Here is an 18,598-nt window from a genome sequence, read left to right as displayed (position 1 = left end):
CTCCACCTAACTTGTTACCCAATTACCTGTCCCTGTCTGATAGTGTGAATTACCTACATCAGTGACGATGAAAATATTTACATCGTTGCTCTATTAAGAAAACCTGTACAGTGTACCTAACTGACCCTCAGTGTGTATAATATCGAGTCTGTTAATAAAACTGAATATCGATTCGCAAGAAAAGGTGTTTAAAAAAATAAGGAGTATGTCAGAATTATTTCCCATTTCTAACTAACTGTTAAACAGATATCCGAAAAAAATGTGTTAATTTAAAAAAATATATAAAAATTGATTACAATCCACTACAAACTGTTCGAATATAATTTGTAATCACAACAGGTATAATAAGGTTTGATAAATGACAAAATACGTGTATTCATGAAACTTTTGTAACACATTAATCTTGGAGTATAAATGAAGAACAAAATAAAGTGATGAAAAACCCCTTTAGGGAGTTAAACAATGTAATGTCCATGTTTTTTAAAACTAAAAACCTGTTTTATCTCACCAAATATTGATAATATCAGATTGGAAGTGGTCTCGTACGATTTATCAAGAATGAAAATATAATCGATCTTATATCCAAAAAAGTATGATTCAAATTTTCTCATATTTAATAAAACAAAGGCAAAATTTATCCTGAAAGCATACAATTTGATGAGATGCACTTAAATACCTACCCACTTAATTACAAACCATATATTTTATGTAACTTTGTTTAAATTTCAAATACCTTAAAAATTATACAATAATTTGCTCTAATGAGAATTCTTTTTTCAAACTTCCTTCAGACAAATAGGTATCTACCATAGTATTGAATCAATACGAATAAAAAATCCAATTAAAGACGACAATTCCACATTTAAGAAAAATAATCTTTACTGAACCATTATAACTGTCATTTTGAGCTGGAAACGAAACGTACAAACAAATTTACAGAGAGACGAAATGAAAAACAGCCGAGTTAAAACAGGACTTCGCTACGCTCAGTCAATAATCCCACCCCTGGTGCAGGTTATATACTACCATGATAAACGTACTACGTAGTATTTAAATTGTTGGATTTTTTTTCAGATTCGTTTTGTACCCTGTAGACTTGTAGAGCTTTAAAATTTTAAGAAAAAATACGGTAGGAAACTAATTAAGGCTAATTGGCAATTTAAAAATTTTGATACGATAATGAAATAATGATTCCAGAAACTGAAACGATTAAAAATTAAACCCATTGTTTATCAATCATTATTCGACTTACACGCGCTTCTTGGTTTATGAGTTTTAAGATAAATTGATTTGAGAATTACAATTATTTTTAAAATATTTATAGGCAGAAGATTTTCTATGTTATATACCAATTAAGGGTACTATTTTCGTTTGTCGAAATACACATGTAAAGTGATGTCAAGTATTCCTGCGTACTTCTGCATTATGTGTAAAATTATTTAAGCTCAATGATCTTCTAATTTTAAAAATTGGTACTAATTATTATAAATCACATATAAGATAAAAAAAGCTATAAAGCAAGTACCAACATTATTTAATTAATTAATAATTATTTATTTGAATGTGTATTTCTTTTGTATAAATGTTTGACAGATGTAGATGGATGTTGAAAAATTTCATGTTTATTAACATTTGAACGGTAAATTTCTTCTTTTAAAGGGCATATGAAATTGAGGAAAATATTTTTTTTATAAATTCTGTCAGCTTTGCAAATCCTACTATTATAGTAACCCGTGATTTTTCATAGGATATTAAAATGTATACAGTATATATAAACGTCCCCGATACTATATATATAGAAATGTGTCTCGAAATGAAGTTAATTGATTTTAATTCGCTGTCGCATCTCGTTAAAAAAGTTGAGGACGACATGGCACAATCAAGTATCTAATAACCGAAGAGTTAAGTACGTGTAAGACGATGTGTGAATGTGAATGAAGCAAGGAATGTGTACCAAGAGTTGTATCCTGGTCCATCCTCTCTGTCTTTCTCTCTGAAACGGCGCGATAGTTCGTTAGGTATTAAAGTTTTTCAAAAATCACTCCAAAATGAAGGACTGTTCTAAATTGCTAAGAAAAATATCAAGAAATCCCTATACACCAGCGGTAAATTTCCAATGTTTTCAACCTTCAACAAAATATACAAATTAATTCACGTTTTCATGACCGTTATCGACTTATATTGTCGTGTACCGAAAATAAATTTCGGCTAGATAGTTTTAAGAACAATGTACAGAAGAAAAATAACACCAACCTTATTTTTGTCGAAAACTCTCTTTGGGGGATAAATCTGAAAAGGAAAATAAATGGGCATATTAAATTTTGCGGTAGTGAGTTAATTATTATATAGTATACTAAAAAATAAATAAAAACTCAATAAAATCGTACCTTTTCTTACTAATTTTATTAAATGATATTTTGAAATAATTGTAATACATTTTTTTTACTAATTTTATTATAATACCAGTCTGAAGATGGTTATAATAAGCTGAAACCGGTAACGGTAAGAAAATAAAATAACTAGAAAAAAGTTTGAAATTGTTTCAATGTGATGGAATTCCATCTCGAATTGTCACTATCGAAAACAGAAACATCAAATTTGATTTGCGTAATTTAACTGACACGTCATTTAACCTTTAGTTTCTCATTTTGTGTGACTGTTATATACATAAGTTTATGACTGTCGACTACATTGTTAAATATTTAATTATTTGAGTAAAAAAGTGGGTGCTTTCATTCTTATAAATCTTAAGTTTTAAATGTCATCTAGATTCTAAAACTCTCTAAACATTCTCGCGTAGGTTTACAAAAGACATTTAGAATTTTCTATGTAGCTTAAAAACGCTACTTTGTAAAGCAAAATACTTTTAATAATTTATAACAAACACCAAAGCTGACAGAGATTAGTAATTATGATTGCTCTCTGAAAATGGGAAAACTTTTCAAATTAAAATGTTTCTAAATAAATTAAACGAAAATACTTGGTTTTATGACACTCTATTGATATATTTTAATGTCTATATTTAAATACAGAAGTACACACATATATATACATATATTATCAAAAAAGAAAGAGACAGTATACTAGAGTAGGTCAGTTCTTTAGATGTGGGAGAGAGGTGGGGGAGGGGAACATGGGATAAGTGAAGTAATAGGGAACATATTTAGAATTGGGCTGACAGTAAAGTTTAATTTTCAAAATTAAAATGTTTCTGGTTATTTAAAATGCTGATGATAATTTACAACAAATAAACAGGTAGATATTCTCATATTGTATTGGGAAGAAACAACGATTCATATTTCAAACTTTACTTGGATTGACTTTAAGTGTGCCTAATGGTGAGATTTGAATATCTCGATACTTTTATACAATCGTTTACTCAATATTTTTACCCTCTCCACTATCTTCAGCCTCACAACATCCCTCTATTTAGGGCTTACTTGCAGATTTCTGTGTTGGGAATTCTCTTGAAAAAGTAAAAGGTTCTTTACTATAATTGCGTTTATTTACGTAACAATAAATATGTAAGTCTGGATTTAGCTACACTGTTCATTACCGGAGGGTTCGTAATTCTCTGTTTCTAGAAGCTTGAAGTCTGACAATGATATCCCACAGGCAATTGCTACATTTAAGTGACATCTGTCGGACTCTGGAGTAAGCTTTCTGACAAGTGCCATCTATCGCTTGAATACCCAACTTTTTACCATACATCACAATTAAGGAGCAATTCTCAGATTCGGCTGATGACAGAGTTACAAAAGTGTTAAGAAATAAAGTTTATCATAAATCGCAACTTGGCTCATTAATTCACTATTAATCAAATATCGGATAAATTCTGATTTAGAACAAACAGATAATAATTACAACGTGATATTATTTTTTGGCACATTTTTATGATTATTGGAAGAACCACTTCTTTTAATACACGTTGGCATCTTTTCATGACTATTGAAAGAATCAATTCTTCTAATACATTTTACCACCTTTTAATGGTTATTGGAAGAATCAATTATTCTAATACATTTAGACACCTTTTAATGATTATTGGTAGAATCAATTATTCTAATACATTTTGACACCTTTTAATGATTATTGGAAGAATCACTTCTTCTAATACATTTTGGAAGGTTTTCATGATTATTGGAAAAATAAATTCTTCTAACACATTTTTTTATCTTTTTATGATTATTGGAAAAAACAACTTCTTCCAATAAATTTTTGTCCTTTTCCTGATTATTGGAAGAATCACTTCCTGAATATATCAAATATTGCTTCATGAATTTATCATATTTAGCTTCCTGAATATATCTGACCGGTCGGTGGCTGAGTTGACATCGCGTTTAGGTCCCACCCAGGCGTAGTGTGTTCAATTCCTAGGCTAGTCCTCCATCACAAAACAAAAAAAAAATTTTGCTTTCTGTGGCGATAGTAGAAGATTTTCAAATATTGTCAGATTGTCTTTCTTTTTAAAATATAAAAAGTATTTAAATCAAAATATCAATTTTAGCTTTCTGAATTTATTAAATTAGGCTTCCTATTCTTATATCCAATGTTAATTTTATTGTTTTACATATTTAATGACCAAAATTTATAATTATATAATGTTGCTTGGCTTGTTTCTAATAAAATTATATTTTCAAAGAAAGCAAACACTTTGTGTTGACATTATAAATAAAATAAAACTCGTTAACCTCAAATTCAGTAATTAAACATTAAACATACTAAAATTCACTAGTTTCGCTTGTCGGTGCATGAGTAGGTAAGTAATGTGAGATATTTCTACGTAATGAGTTTCATTATTCAAATTCTATTCAATTTTTATTTAAAAAAAAGTAAATATCTATTGTATCAGCCAATCGATAAAGTAGGTACCTAAAATATATATTTTATAAATTAATAATATTTTATTCGAAATGCTTATTTATGTAGAGCGAATGAGCAAAGAAAGGAGTGTTAGAAGAATATACGATGCAAATGTAAATGGTAGCAGAAGTCGGGGACGTCCGAGGAAGACATTACCAAGTGAATCAGATACTCGAGTCGGGCCATATCAAGAGTAAGAATAATAGAAAAGTATGTATGAGACGATGTATGAATGTGAATGAGGCGAGGAGTGTGTGCCAAGACCGAGTTGTTTGGCGGTACGTCCTCTCTGCCAACCCCTGCGGGGAAAGGGCGTGATGGTTAGTATATTAGTTATTTATTTTGTTCAAACGCTAGACAGATGAGTAGATGAAACAACATATAGAAAATACGTTACTGAGACAACGCATGGTTTCACTGAACTGGGTCCCGTGGACATACATATGCGACACTATTTGTTCTATTAGTATAAATGTGTTTTTATGTCGTTAGACAGACGTTGTAATTTTTCAAGTTTATTAAGATTCGAACGGTAGATTTCTTCATTTGAAAGTCAATGGTCCCGAGGCATAAGAGTATATATTTTTTAATAAATACCTTAATTGCAAAAATTCTACAATTATAATACCCAGTGATTTTTAACGGGTCTGCTGAAGGTATTTGCTTTGATTTAAATCTCATGCAAGAGGATTATAATAACAAGTAGTTTGTTATAATTATTTAACTAGAACAAACTATTTGTGTAATGGTGTATAAAACAAAGTTACAGTGTTTTATTTCACTTAATATTCATTTTAGTAACATCGCTGTCAGTTGGGTGGTTAATATTATGTTTATATACTATGTAAACACCACCGTGGGAGTCATATTTAAGTAAGAATAGAGAATTGAAGTAATTATAATACACGTAACACGTATAATGGTGCTTGTAGGTTTAGAATGGAACGCATTTGGGATGGAAAATTACAACGTTTGGGCTGTTTGAACTTTCGTCACATTTGGTCGACTATCAAATATGAGAATTGAGATAATATGGTTTGCTAAGAAAGCGGTGCTGTCATCTAGCGGCCGTGGTATTCGTGATGCGACGGGCGTAATAAGACGGCCGTCTTAAAACCCTAGGGTCAAAAGGAAAGGGAAACACCGCCTGTTGAAAGAAGATGAATGACATTTTTAGATTTTCAGATATTACAAGCAGATGCCGTTGAAAATATAAAAAAAGAATATTTTTTGAAAGGCTTTTTAAAAAACAACACTTGATTTCAACTTAAGGCGAAGCTTAATGCTAAATCGCCATTTTGATTAATATTTATAACGAATTAGTGTATATTATGAATACTAAAAAATATGCTTTAGATAAATTGAAGGTTTTCCTATCGTTTCGCTTGAGTAGAATACAAATATAATAATAAATTACTCAATAAAAATATAAATGTAAACCTCTAAAACAAAGATTTTTTCTATGGAAATGTATGAACGCGTAAAGGAAACAACTTTTAAAAAATACATTATTATAGCTTAAATTATATGTGACAGTTTCACTTAGTTAAATATTTTGCTTTCTTATAAAATTATTAACAAAATAAATAAAAAAAACAGTTTTGTGATTGAAATCGAACGTTTCTAGACTCCGTTTGTCAAGCGATTTTAATGCTTATTACCTACAATATAAGGTATACCAAGAATATACACATTTTCAGCTTGTAGCTTCCCCTTAAATATCTAATGGAGACAACTATTTAAGTCGAAGGTTTTAAGTCGGCATGCACAAGGTTTTCAGGGTTTAGTTTGGATTATTTTATTAATTTATACTTTTATCCTGACCTTCAAACTTAACTTCGATAGAACAATAGATAATAAACAATATATAACAATTTTTCACATATAGATAATAGTCTACAAAAAAATGGTTTTATTTATGGGACATGTGGGATTGCACTAACCTCCCCAAATCCTATAATAAAAATTATTATTATAATGTATCTTTTACCATCGATTAACCATTCAATTAAGTTGAAACCAAGTACTATTTATAAATTTTATTGCGGATTAAACGTGCAGCGGAATTCGACAAGTTTTTCGATTTTTTAATGATTGTTTTTTATAATTATATTAAAAACTGTAAAATACCATTTTACACGACAAGATATTTAATTAAGCAAACATATTACAAAGGTTAACGTCACTTAGGTGATGCACTACGTAGTAATGTAAAATAATGTGTTTGTGTTTTGAAAATTTGGTCGCCTAGAAATGTTTCAGATGCTTTAAATAAATACCGCGAGTATAATACATTTCATAATACATTCATTAAGTCTTTTTATAAGCCCAGAAAAAATAATTATAAGGCCTATGAAAACTGCTTTAAAGTTCAAAATTTCCTACTGACGAACATATTTTCGGTTATGGTTTTATTGTATAATGTGGCAAATTTTGTTATTTATAAAATAATCGGAAAACATTTAAATATTTATTCCTGAACATTTACAAAATAAAATAAAAGGCACTTTTTGGCCATGTTTTTTTCTTGCCTAAATCAAAACAGCTGGATGGTGTTAAGCGGGAATTTCAGCCTTATCGCCATCTACGTAAGGAGTGTTATTGATGGCGGCTCGATTCAAAATATTATACGACGGAGTGCATCGCCTTAACTTCTTTAATTATATGAATACCGCATAAGACTCTTGAGCAGTGCTCGGGAGGGGATGAGATGGGGAAGAGGAAGGTGGGGAAGTACCTGGCTCTTCAGATATGATCACCAAACACGGCTTAAGCCAATTCAAGCAACGTTTCATATTTGAATAATACATGATTATTTTATGATGGAATTGTGAAATAACACAGATCAAACAAATAAACCTTACGTGCACACGCAGGGATTTGAACTCGCAAACCTACGGATTGCTAGTGGAGAGCCTCACCCCTCGACGACGCAGGCCGTCAAAATGTTTGATTAATTTCGCAGAATGAAGGAATAATTGAGCTTACTCTGAGCAAATACACGCCCATAAGACTCTTCTCTGATTATTTCTTCGGTGGTTATTTTCAAAGGCAACCCGTACTCGTGAAATCAAAGAAATTAATTCTGTAATGGCTTCGTGAACATTTACCTTCCGGGAGCATTGTGATATTAATTAATGATTCCTTTTATGATGTCAGGAAAGTCTTAAAGAATTCATATTATGAATAAATCAGTTAATGGGTTGTTATTGCGTGTGCGTGGAAGTCAATCATACGTCATACCACGCTTGAAATGGATTACATTATAAATTATTGATCTCCGCACTGGACTCATATTTACTTGTCCAATTACTTCATGAACTAGGCTATGATTTTACCTACGGTCTCAGTAGAAGTAAGTACGTTAGTTGTTATTTCAATGAAAAAAACATATTCGACCTATGTTTTAGAGATTTTTTTATTTATTAAAAACCATTTTTTTTTCTAAATATAAAAACATTGTAATTTTGCTTATTTTTATGTTAGCCATTTTATACATCCAAGTTCAAAAATAACCATTTTATTATGACTCACATACGTACATTATTACATTTGTATTATTAATTACATAATATTTGGGTAGCCCTGCTATATTAGTCTTCATTCGCGTTTAAGTTCCTACCATTAAATCAAGGTTTTTCCAGAATGCATTATTGTAAAAATTATACTACAGTTTCAGGCTACAATTCTCTTATAAATAGATTACTCACCATTGGTAAATCGTATGCTATGTTAGCTGATGTTTTTAATATACCTCTGTTAAATTATAAAACTGTACTGATTCAAAATTTAAGCAGTGCATATTTTAACGACGTCACTGAATTATAATTTTTTGTTTTGTTTCGGTTTCTTCTGCATTTCTTTCACGAATTTTGTATAAATGTGTATTATTTTGAATTTTTTAATTAAATAATCTTATATTTTTTTCTTTCGTTCTTCTTTCCATATTGTTTAATGACTATCAATAAGTATCTTGTATACAAATGGCACTTGAGCTGTTAATTCTAAATAAATAAATTACGTTTACTTTTGTTTAATATGGCTTGTACTGGACACCTACGCCAGTGACATCAACTGTAACATGCCGGTTTCCTCTCGGGGGTACCTTGGGTAAGGATTTACAATGAAACACAACTTGCGAATGTCGTCGTACAACTGACTGGTTTGGCCAGTTGTTCGCGTATTTATTGAGTTCGAATTCAACAATTTCTACACGTTAATGTAGAGCAATTATTCTTATGTCGATAAGGCGTCATAGCGCCGAGAATTAATTACTAAGGTCCCACGGTTTGTCGTGCGAGTAATTCATCCTTGAACTGGCGATATGACACGTGTGCAGTGATTAAAAATCTTATCATCGTACGAGACAAGCCTCAAAGGAGTCGACATCGTAAAATGTGTGACATCAGACAAATATTCATTTTCTTGATTATTTAATAATTATTTAGGTATATCCATCTGCTGTCCGATACATGGCTCATCCGATCCAGCTTAAATCTATCACTGGCGCAGACTTTATAGTTTTCGACAACGCATTATAAAATAACATTCCTTAATGTAGTTTTGTGTATTGGCTTCGTCCTTTTTTGCTAGCCTAATTTATATTAACGTTCCTGTGTTATATCCTTGTAGTGTATATATTTTTTTGAAATGTATTTTGGTAATAGGTTGCTTATTATTTCATGTATAAATACCATCGTGTTCAAGAACAGCATCTATTTCACTTTTAGATAATTTAGTTACTTTTGAAGTATTACTCTTATTGCTCTATTTATGATAAAGAATGAACGACTAATGATTTTTTCATAGCCAATAAACAATTGGCGAATCGGGCCACACAAAATATGTTTGATCACTATTATAAAATTCAAATCGGATGACGATATACGATGTCAAACAAGTGTGAGAGAGACATAGTTTGCGTGCTAGAACCAAATATTTCATCGAAGATTTATCCTCTTGATTTACTCCAAAGTGTACCAGGGTTAAAATGACGAGCGTCCGCAGTGCGCGCGATGAATCTATTGCCGTAATAACTTACTTTTTTTCGTATGGCTTAGAGGCATTTTTGATTGGCTTAGAGGCATTTTTGATTGGATTAGAGGCATTGTTGATTGGCTTCGATGCATTTTTGCTTTGTTTTCAAGATTGAATGACTTAGAGGCATTTTTGCTTTGGTTTAAAGATTTAATGAGAGAGTAGTGGCGGTTTTTCCTTTATATCCAACAAACTGCCTCCTGTTTTATATTAAGTTTTAGTTTTAATGTTACTTGTTTTTACATGTGCTATAATATCACTGTTATTGTTATTTCTTATTTTGACATTGCTCTCAATAAACTATACATTTAGTGTTAAATTAATAGATCTGTATTGGGTAAGGCGCACTGTAGGATTAATTTTAAGAACATTACCACTAATACTAAATTACTATTTTTAAGTTTGTTATAGTAAAGCGCACTTGAAGTGAAATGACACTGCTATAAATGCTATTATTATTATTATAAAAGCATCTGTAAATCCACAAAGTAATAGTTTCAAACAATATAATATCAGTGGCAATTTAATGGCGTGTTTAATATCGTCCTGATAATCTTTACCCATTAACTTCGATGATATATAATTATAATGAATTCAAAAGGGAATAAACCAAGAGGCAATTACGTCAGTGTGTTCATTAATTAACCCATTACGGATTAGCTTTATAAGCAAAATGATACCATGAAAAGTGTAAGTATTTTGGCTGACTGACGATTTTGTTATCTTTTATGATTATTACTACTCATCTGAATTCGGGATAAATGTAATTTTAATATTACCCTTTTTAAATCCACGGATCATTTAACAAACTTATCAAGCATGTAGATTCTCGCAATAATTTTTAGGGAGAAATAAACCCGGTGAATAATATTAAAAATAATGGAAGTGTGTTTAGAGCGTGTCCGTGTGGTTCAACTTTTTCCTTTCATATGGTGAAATTGATTAAAGATTTTAAAATATTGGAAATATATCTTGACAAATAATTAATTCATTGGCGTGTGTGGGACATAGGAGTCTAAAGCGTATACGAACCTTTATAAAACATGTGCATTCCTTGGCTATGAAGTAGGTCGCAGGTTCTAATTTTGTGTTTTGTAAAATTTACTCACACAAAATAATATTCGTTTGGCACATTCCAGAGTGGAAGATATTTTCAGTATCGCCCTGTTGATCACCATTCAAAATCAAAACGTTATTAAAACTTTTACAGTGATTTGTTTTTGGGGTATTATGCCGTGTTTCGCTACCTCTTTCTTAAGCCAACGTTTTTTGACATGATGATGATGAAGACACTGCAATGCTGTCCGAAACGTTGGCTTAAGAAGGAGATAGCGCAACACGGCATAATACCCCCAAAACAAATCACTATAATACTTTTGCCGTGAAAATCTCAAATCATACCAATTATTTAAACTTATGGGCAGGCCTTGTTTAGTGAACAGAACAATCATATAAAATAGCCAGGTTTTTCGTCATCTTCTTCCCCTCCTCACTACCTCATTACAAACAACATTCCCTAATTGGAGATGCCATCATCTCACTGGCTTCAGACGGTTGGGAGCAGTTGGTACTCTTTTGATGTAATCACATAAAAATAGAACAAAAAACCTTTCGCCTCACATAACTCTCCTTTCACATCTCCTCTCGTGAGATGTGATCTCTTTCGTTCTCTTTCACGGTTCATTATTCCCGTTTCTCCATTTCCCATCCCTTGATTGTCAAATAATGTCATGATGTATTGCTTGTCATTCTTTTAAATATCTCTGAAAGTAGGAAATAAAAATACATTTGTTTGGAGTAGGGGATATAAAATTGTAACATTGGCGCTCTCAAATGATGCCTAGTGGAAAAAAATTATTAGGTGAGATTTTTAATAATGTTTAATTGCATGAACGAGATGAAAAGTGAGTGACAGCTTTTTTGCAAACTCCTTAAATAAAAGTTCTTTGGTTTTTGAATTCTGATTTCTGTGAAATTTTGGAACGTTTTGGTCATAAATGATTGAGGCAAGATTTTTTTTAACTTTTTTCATGTTTAAAAGTAAAATATTAAAATATAATTCAAAAGAAAAAAATTTAAAAAGGTAATTTAATTTATTTTTTAAAATGTATTTGTTTTTACGACATCTTCAAAATGAAGAACATTTAAAAAACTTTGGAAAATTCCGAAATTCGAAGAAAAATTATTATTATTTAAAGTTTTTATAGATAAACAGAAAAATAACCCACTTTGACTGCATATGCAAAATATATATCTTGCAAGTCTTTTTATAAACTATTTGATGTAATTTTCTCCTTTTCGTTTAAATTAGTAAGATTTTCACATACAAAGTCGTTTATCAATTGAAAAAAAATTAACAACGTTTTTTAGTTAGAAAGTAAATAAAAAAATATTGTTTTTGTAAATCTGCTTATCTCACTGGCTATAAGACATAACACATATTATTTAAAATATAAATCAGACGTAAAGTCTTGTATCATTGATATTATTTGAAATATAAATCAGACGTAAAGTCTTGGATCATTGATATTATTTGAAATATAAATCAGACGTAAAGTCTTGGATTATTGATATTATTTGAAATTTAAATCAGACGTAAAGTCTTGGATCATTGATATTATTTGAAATATAAATCAGACGTAAAATCTTGGATCATTGATATTGTTTGAAATATAAATCAGACGTAAAATATTGGATCATTGATATTATTTGAAATATAAATCAGACGTATAGTATTGGATCATTGATGTTATTTGAAATATAAATCAGACGTAAAGTCTTGGATCATTGATATTATTTGAAATATAAATCAGACGTAAAGTCTTGGATCATTGATATTATTTGAAATATATATCAGACGCAAAGTCTTGTATAATTGATATTATATGAAATATAAATCAAAAGTAAAGTCTTGTATCATTGATATTGTTAGAAATATAAATCAGACGTAAAGTCTTGGATCATTGATTTTATTTGAAATAAATCAGGCGTAAAGTGTTGGATCATTAATTTTATTTTTATTAACGATTTTGTTAAAACCTCTTTAGAAGTTTGTATCTCTTTGGTGCAATGTTGATTGTCTTTTATTTTAAATAAAAAAAATGTTTTTAATCTTGTTGTAAGCTATTCATGTTATTAACTGCGCCTACCTTTAACGCAGGAGTTCATAGTGAGACAGGCACAGCACATCACGAATGTAATGTAATTAATAAAGATGAAAAAAAACTTAAATAAAACTAATTTATCTAAGCTGTTATTAGCTTGAAACCCGCATTTTTTCCTGCATATATTTTCTATGTCAAATATATGCAGAAATTATAGAAATCCCATTGAGAATATTTATAATTTCTTCATATTATTATCCATTTAACTAAATTAAAAAAAAAAAACAAGCCACCCAACTTAACCGAAAAATTCCATGTGATATATTTGTAATTTTTTAATATTATCCATATTACCACATTTTTATAATTCTCTCTATTTATTACTAAAAGGAAGATAGCTAGCTCTTGGTGTTGTTAAGATATTTAGTACAAAAATTGTGTTATTTTTTCTCATACTGGACAAGTTGGAAGTACGCAGTTTTCCTTGCAAATGTAGCTTGCCTAATGTCGCGGAATCTAATGGAATTCTGATATTAAAACCAATTTTCTCAGAAAAATCAAAGAAAGAAAGAACAGAGGAATGTTAATTTATTCTTCTCGGGTGGAAATTAGGGTGAAAAGAGGGAGTGAATGGAGAAGGGAAGTTTATATTGAGTTTACACTCTGTAAAGGGTGTCGAGGTTTTTCCTGGATCTGAAGAGAATTCTAAACATGTGGGAACTTTCAATTAGCGTGGACGACTCTGCGCGTTTTATAACGTATTTATTTTGTAAAGGTTCTTTACAAGACGTTTTTCAGTAATTTTTTTTTGTTTGTTTAATATTTATTATGTTGGTAGCAATAAAACGACGTCGGGTTCAGACACGTGTTAGCAGGTAATACATTAAATTTTGTAAAGTGTTATTACATTTTTGTTATTACAAGGGAGTTATTTATAAACATTACAAAATCCTAAGAGGATGGAAAACATTTAAAAATCTTTTCCACGACAATACTTTAATGGGCGTTTTACACGATGCTTTTTTAATAGCGATAATAATAATAATAATAATTGGATAATTTGTAGAGCGCCGTTTTTGTGAAAAATCACCTCAAGGGCGCTGTACAATTTATTTCCTAGGATCTACATTTGTTATTTAGAAAAGATACCAAAACATACTTACCTGGTAAGTCACTTCCGACAAACACACTTATATTAAAAATTTTATGCTTATAAAAGATAGAACTGCACGCAGAGGAAACTATATCAAAAAACACTGGTCGTCGCATGATCTTAAGTCTGCTATAGTTTTTATTTTAATTTAAATGTATTTTAACTGTCTTAAAAGCCTACAAATTTTTAGTTGTTATCATTTTTATTTATTTATTTTCAATTATTATTTTTATTTATTTTATTTTATTTTTAATATTTTTTACATTTTGTTAATTTAAATTGCCGTCGACTGTGAAAGTGGAGGTTTCTGAAATTATGGATACGACTGTCTGAAAAGGTGCGTTTTAAGTTTAGACCTAAATTCTGTCGAGTCTGCGATCATTCTCAAATCATGTGGCAGTCCATTCCAAGCTTTAGGTCCTGACAGGGCGAAAGCACGCTCACCGAACTTAGTATCTGGTGTGTGCTTTGGTTCCTTCAACCTTCCGATAGCTGATGACGTTGCTGACCTAAGGGTTGACTGTCGGGAATTGGAATCTTCCGGAATACACAATTCTGATAAATAAGCCGGAGCCATTCCGTTAAGTGACTTAAATACCATCCAGCATACCTTGAACTGGATTCTTTCAGGACATTTGAGCCAGTGCAGATTTTTGAGATGCTCTGAAATGTGGGAGTATTTAGATACTCCGGTGATAAGCCTTGCCGCGGCGTTGAAAACGGATTGTAATCTCATATGGAAACTAAATCGGGACCCATATGAAAAGCTTTCGGTAATTATTATTTGTCGGAGTTGACATTGCGTTTGGGTCCCACCCAGGCGTAGTGTGTTCAATTCCACGGCTGGTTAAGTCCCCCATCACAACACAAGCAAAATTTTTCGCTTAGTGTGGTGGTAGTAGGAGATTTTCAAATATTGTCAGGTTATCTGTAACTTGAGAATGTTTGTCTTTCCTTTTTGTTTGTCGTTTTGAAAAAAAAGACTCACGGAATAAAATAGTATAGCTAATTTATTAATAATCTCTTCTGACTATTGGTAATCCGGTTAAAAATAAGATTGCAGGCCCTTTACGAATTAATAGGTTTCTTGATAAACTTTTAGTAAAACAAGAATATATTATCGCGATGTTGGAACAAGCGTTTTAAAATAATTAAGTTTTTTTCACATTGCGTCATTATATATGAACACATATTCCAATATATTAGAAATATCATAAAAAAATATATCAGGGAACAACGTGCAATCCTGTTTTTTCCGGATTACAAAAAGTAATATGAATTTTCACATTCAGTACTAAACACATATACAGTATTTTGATCAAATATAAAACGCCATAAATAAACAAATTTTCCGTATAATATAGTTATGTAAAACAATGACAGACCAGAGATGTCACTTAATGTCTACGATTTTAAACTGTTCGGAAATCTATACCGAAATAGAACACAATATTTTCTCAACCCGAATTCATAAGAAAGTACGACCCATAATGGAAACTGGACCAAAAAAAGCATCGTGTAAAATACCCATAAGAGTCCAAACGTTCTTGAGAAAGAGAAATAGCAGCATCCAATTTTATTTGAATTATTTGTGCTATTTCACAAGAAGGTCAGTAGAAAACTCGATTTATTACCATGGCGTTTGATTGATTTTAACGGTCTTAAACTAGGCTCAAGGCCGGCTTTACAACACCAACGTTGAAACGGCGTGCAAAAATTGAATTAGTAAATAATATTGGCAGCACGTTCCAAAGTTATAGATACCATAATCATAGGCTTAGATTAAAAATCATCCACAAATGAATCTATTTAAAGAAAATTGATTTGTAAAGGATATATTATTAATATCGAATATTCAAGCAGTCGAATATGGCCGAACTTACTAACGTAAACGTAGTAAGGTAGTTTCCCCGTAAGGTCGGAACAGAAAAGAACAAAGACGTATAAAAATACCATTAATTCTCCCCGCCTTTGAAGGTTGGGTGCTTTGTGCAAAGGTTTAAAAAAAGGATACACGTTATATACTTCAATGTTTCCTATATTCTTAGTTCTTATCGCATTAAGTATAGATTCTTTTGCATAAGTATGCGTGAAAGAAAATAAAGGAATAATGAATAATGAAATGCATACATAACTGCCCTATTATTGAGTTGTAATTTTACATTCCAATATTAGTTTATAGGGTTACCGTGTATTTTGGTCGATTAAACTCCAACCTCCTTCCCATCCCGCTGTCCACTTGTTCCTAGTCCCACCAAATCAGTGCTCCCGGAGTATCGGTCTCACCGGGATAGGAGTGCTCCTGGCTAGGGTGGTATAATCGCATCATATTTTTGTGATAGGTTAGGGAATTTACGAGTTAAAACAGAATGATTTGTTCCTTTTTTCACTTGTTTCGTTTGAAGTAATAATAATAATTCACTTTGGGAGGAGGAACCATTTATTGGATAAATAGCACCCCTGCAATAGTTCAAATAGTTTACTGCATTTGGTGACTTAGCAGAGATACCCGGGTTCATAGTGTAAGGTTTGTGTATAGCTTGGCGGCGGATGCATTTGCCCACCTACTGCGTGGCGGGCCGAATCGAGAGAGACTAATTGATGGAGACCTGTTGACTTTTCCAGACGGACTCTCTCGATCTCTCGCCTTGCACTGCACTTGGATGCATGGATTTAAACTTCCGTCAATCCTAAACACATTAAATCTATATTATTTCTTACTCTTGTGCGGAATTCATATAAAAAAGCACAACATGGCATAGTACCTACCCTAAAACATAAATCACTATATTATTTTTGGCTGTGAAAATGTCAAATCAAATGAAAATATTACTGGATCAAATTTTCATTTAAGAGAAGATTGCTTTTGATTTCAAAATCTATTAAATTTCGGATTAGAATATAACGATTCAGAATGTCCTGATATAATTTACTAAGGCAGGTTTAACGACGTCGAAGTATGAATATAAGCTACGCTTTATTTCCAATGAACGTGTGTTATATTTCAAGGCAATTCATTTCCATAAACAAAGAAACCAATAATTTTACAATCAATGGAATTGATCAGCTTTCAAATGGAAATACATTATTATTATTATTTAATATTGTGATTTCTTTGAATAGAATATATATGAAAACGAACCGAACCGAAGCGATTTTTTTAAACTGAGTATTTCGTAGTCCCTTTGAATCCGGCAGTTGAAACTGTTATACCTCAATGTGTAGGGCTCTGAAATATAGACCCCTTCATAATTTTTAAAATTGCTTTCAAAAAGTTGAGAGTATGAGTGTATTTCCGCATGGCAATATAATCCTAATTAATGGTATAGTTATGAACTAATCCGATAGCTTTTGAAAGACGATTTTTAGCATAATATGAGGCTGAGCTAGTTGGGTGCTAAAATGTTAAACAAATAATGAAATTCTAGGTAAATTCATGAAAGGTCGGTCTACGAAATCCAACCTGGCCCTTTTCATTAATTTCTTGCATAGCAAGATGGATGACAATGAGCAGGTTGATACTATTTATACAGACTTCTCTATGGCTTTCGATCGCATAACATTCAATTCTTTTGAAAAAGCTCGTCCTACTGGGTATACACGGTGACCTGTTTAGATGGATCAAATCTTACATTAGTAACCGTAATCAGGTAATTTTAATCAACGGTGTCTTTTCAAAATCTATCGAGGTAAAATCTGGTGTCCCCCAAGGGTCCCACCTAGGTCCGCTAATGTTCAACATTTATATAAATGACATTGGATCAAGTTTTCAAAATTCCAAATATGAACATTATGCCAATGACATGAAAATATTCAAAGTTATTTGTTCTTTCTCTGACCGAGAAGCGTTATAGAGTGACCTTGATAAGCTTTTCAAGTATTTAAAAGTTAACTGTCTAGATATAAAAATTTCTAAATGTCACACTATGACATTCACCACAAATAAAAACGTTATTAAGTACTCATATTCACTCAACAATGAACCTGTCATCTCTAAAACGAAATATAAAGACAATTTTGGGAGGGGCAAAATCAGGCCAACATCTTCAAAAGGTGTCATCGATTTCCTTCCGTTTCTTCATCATAGACATCGTGATCGATGGCATCCTTGGATGAACGTGAATTGTAATGTCCAAAGGTCGAAGGTTAGAATAATAATTATAGTGACGATGAAAATGGTGAAGTGATTGCTTCGGGGTACAAGTACGGTGGCCTTGGTCAAGGAATGAGCTTCGTCTTGCCTTCCTGAGTCCTCTGCACAGATGGTCAGCCCCACCAATTGCGCAGGGATAAATATCAATGATACCAATATAGTAATTGAGATGACAGTTTCAATTAAATTCCATTTTAATTCAGTGCATTCATTTTTAAAAAAATGATCATTTTAACGCCTTTTTTAAATACATTTGGTCATAATTTTTTTACCTTAATATAAAAAATG

General features: G+C 31.3%; 1 long non-coding RNA gene across 1 annotated transcript in view; it reads right to left on the bottom strand.

The window, feature by feature from the left end:
- Positions 1 to 18,598, bottom strand: part of LOC149411839 (uncharacterized) — a 201,103-nt gene that overhangs the window by 67,741 nt on the left and 114,764 nt on the right. Inside the window, exon 2 of the long non-coding RNA XR_016304681.1 lies at positions 2,254 to 2,289. This is a non-coding gene — a long non-coding RNA (uncharacterized LOC149411839). The remainder of the gene's footprint in view (positions 1 to 2,253; positions 2,290 to 18,598) is intronic.

Source organism: Hesperophylax consimilis, chromosome 24, assembly GCF_061612785.1.
Source record: "Hesperophylax consimilis isolate HC1 chromosome 24, BYU_Hcon_1.0, whole genome shotgun sequence".
NCBI classification, from domain to species: domain Eukaryota; kingdom Metazoa; phylum Arthropoda; class Insecta; order Trichoptera; family Limnephilidae; genus Hesperophylax; species Hesperophylax consimilis.
This window is presented reverse-complemented; position numbering and strand designations above follow the sequence as displayed.